Raw genomic sequence first — 3,615 nt, forward strand, 5'->3', positions numbered from 1 at the left:
TCAGAAGGAAACGAAGCAGGATTTTCTGGCCACTTTTAGATCTAAAATTCGGGAATTTTGGGTGTTTCTTTGGGAAAATTAAACAGAGATATGAGATGAGCAGAAGGTGGTAGTTGTCTAGTGAAGTTTTGGGGCGTGTTTGGAGGTTGTTTAGTAGTGCTACAATGGTGAACACCGATGGAGGTTTGTGGGCGGCTAGGGGTAGGGAATGGGGGGGGGAGAGGTTCGGACATATATAATGAAAATGAGAGTTCAGTTCCCAACCGTTGGATAAGGTAAAATGAACGGATCAGATGGGGTGTGACAAAACGACGTCGTTTGGGTTTTAAGTGAGGGCTGGAATGGACTGGGCTTGGGGCGAGTTGGGTTTAAAGGGAAATTGGGCCAACGAAAAGGTTTTGGCCCAATTCGGAAACAAACACATCCTTTTATTTATTATTTTATTTTTTGAATTTTTAAATCCTAACAACATTAATTATAAACCTAAGTTAGGTTCGAAAATAATATAATTTGTGGAATTGAATTAATTATCTATTTCTAACATTAAAATAATTATTTAACTTAAAATTAATGAAAATAAAATACTAATTTTTAAACTAAAAACTAAATTTGTAAACCGACCATTTTTTGTGGTTTTTGTTTAATGATGCAATTAACTCACGTAATTAAATCCTAAATGCAATTAAGACCTAAAATGTTATGCAATGAATATTTTAGATATTTATTTTTTGTATTTTCCTATGATTTTTAAAAATATCAAATATGCAAGCAACATTTAACAGAAAATTCATAAAAATTCTATAAAAATTAAAATCTATTTTCGTGGATTTTGTAGGAGTATTTTTAGTCGGGCAAAAATCACGTGCTCACAACTTCCTTCTTGACAATGGATTCTCTAATAAAGTGATACCTTGTATCTATATGATTGCTTCGATCATGATACACTGGATTCATTGCGAGTGCTTATGCGGATTTTTTGTCAATACAAATATCTGTAGCTTTAATCTGTTATAAATTGAGCTCCTTCAATAATCTTCACAGCCAAATAGCACGACATGTACAGGATGTTGCTGCTACATATTCAGCTTCACAAGTCAAGAGAGTAACAATTGATTGTTTCTTTGAACTCCGAGAAATAACAGAATCACCCAAGAAAAACACAAAACCAGTTGTGCTTTTTCTATCATCAATATTTCCAGCATAATCACTATAATAAAATCCTACAAGGTTGAAATCACTAGAAGAAAAGTAAAATAGCCCAAAATCAATCGTACCTTTTAGGTAACGAATTATTCTTCTAGTGACTTTCAAGTGAGTGGAGTTAGGAGCTTCCATGAAGCGACTTACTACTCCAATTGTAAAGAGTATATCTGGTATAGTACAAGTCAAGTACCTCAAATTTCCCACAAGACTTTTAAAAAATGTGAGATCCACTTTTTCTCCTTCATCAAACTTGGAAAATTTTGTCCTACTCTCCACCGGCGTGTTCACAGGGTTGCAATCGAGCATGTTGAACTTCTTCAATATCTCTTTCGTATAGCTTTCTTGAGAGATAAAAATTCCATCCTCTATCTGCTTCACTTCTAGGCCCAAGTAGTATGACATGAGCCCTACGTCCGTCATCTCTAACTCACGGGATTTATCTTTCTTAAAAGCTTCAAACAAACTTGGGTTATTACTGTAAAAATAAGTTCATCAACATAAAGACAAACAAGCAAGATATCTGCATTAGTATGAACTTTAAGGTAAAGAGCATATTCATGGAGACAACGAGTAAATCCATTGTCTTGAAAATACTTCTAGATGCAACTATTCCATACTCACGGGGCTTGCTTTAATCCATAAAAAACTTTCTTCAACCACAACACTTTATCTTTATAGTTTTTGACCACAAACCCTAATGGTTGTTCAACATAGGCTTCTTCTTTAAGATAGCCATTCAAAAAGGCTGACTTGACGTTTAGTTGATGGATCTTCCACTTCATTTGCGCCGCCAAAGAGATGAGCAAACGAATTGTCTCCATGCATGCAACAGGTACATAAGCTTCTTCATAGTCAATGCCTCACCTTTGCTTGTATCCTTTAGCCACAAGTCGTGCTTTGTATCTCTCCACTTCTCCATCAACATTCTTTTTTGTCTTGTATTTCCATTTCACTCCAGTTGCTCGTTGTCCCTTGGGAAGAGTTGTTCACTCCCAAGTGTTGTTCTTCTCTATTGATCCGATCTCCTCCTTCATGGCCTGTCTCCACCTTTTGTGTGTAACAGCTTCATCAAAGTTTATTGGTTTACTATCAGCAAAAAGACAACATAAAAAATCAAAATTAGTAACTTCTTCTGTGTCCTCATAGAGCTCTTGAATACTCCTCATCCTTTGCAACTGTTCATTTGAACTTTCTTGAGAAGAAGGAGATGCAACATTGGTTGGAGAAGGAGGTGGAGTTGTATCCTGCATAGGTTCCGCGGTCTTTGGTTCTTCTTCATCACCAAAATATGGAAGAAAATCATATGAAGTTTCTTCCTGAGCTTCCCAATTCCATGCCAATTCTTCATCAAATTCAACATCACGATTTACCACCACTTTTCTGCTACTTGGGTTGTATAACTTGTAGCCTTTTGAACTCGTATCATAGTTAACAAACACATGCTTGACACTTCGATCGTCAAGTTTCGCTCTCCCTTGTTGTGGCACATGAGCATAGGCTATACTCCCAAAAATTTGTAGGTGCTTGACACTTGATTTTCTTCCACTCCATGCTTCTTGAGGGGTTTTATCTCTAACATTTCTTGTTGGAGACCTGTTATTCAAATAAACTGCACAAGAAATAGCTTCAGCCCAAAATTCCTTGGGCATACTTTTTGCTTTCAACATATATCTAGCCATATTAAGAATTATTCGATTCTTTCTCTGCAACTCCATTTTGTTGGGGTGAATAAGGTACTGTTAGAGGGCGACGAATTTCATGAGACTAACAAAAGTCATTAAATTCTTTTGAAGTGAATTCGCCTCCTCTATCGGACCTTAAAGCTTTTATTTCATAGCTACTTTCTTTTTCCACAAGTACTATGAAATTTTTAAAAGCAGCAAAAGCTTCAAATTTTTGGTTCAAAAAATAAACCCAAGTCTTTATGCTAAAGTCATCAATGAAAAGTAAAAAGTATTTACTTTTACCAAAGGAAGATGGATTGATTGGTCCACACACATCAGTATGAACAAGCCGGAGCAGTTTAATTGATTTTGACATGGCCTCCTTTGGAAAACTCCTCCTTGCATGTTTTCCAAGAAGACAAGCTTCACAATTTATTGGGATGGTTGATTGATGGTATTCCATGCACCATATTCTTTTTTTCCATTGATCTGAGCGCTTCAAAATTCAAGTGCCCAAATCGCATGTGCCAACACCATAATTCATATTGCACATTAGCCTTCAAACACTTTGCATCAATTGTCTTAAGATTCAGAGAAAATAATCCATTCTTTGCCATATACACTTTAGCAATTAGAATTCCACTTGAATCTCTAAGCCAAAGATGCATATTTTTCATGTGGATGTCATATTCCTTTTCAAGAAGTTGGCCCAAACTCAAAATATTACTTTTTAATTTTGGGACATAAT

The sequence above is a fragment of the Nicotiana tabacum genome, chromosome 17 (assembly GCF_000715075.1).
Source record: "Nicotiana tabacum cultivar K326 chromosome 17, ASM71507v2, whole genome shotgun sequence".
Lineage (NCBI taxonomy): Eukaryota > Viridiplantae > Streptophyta > Magnoliopsida > Solanales > Solanaceae > Nicotiana > Nicotiana tabacum.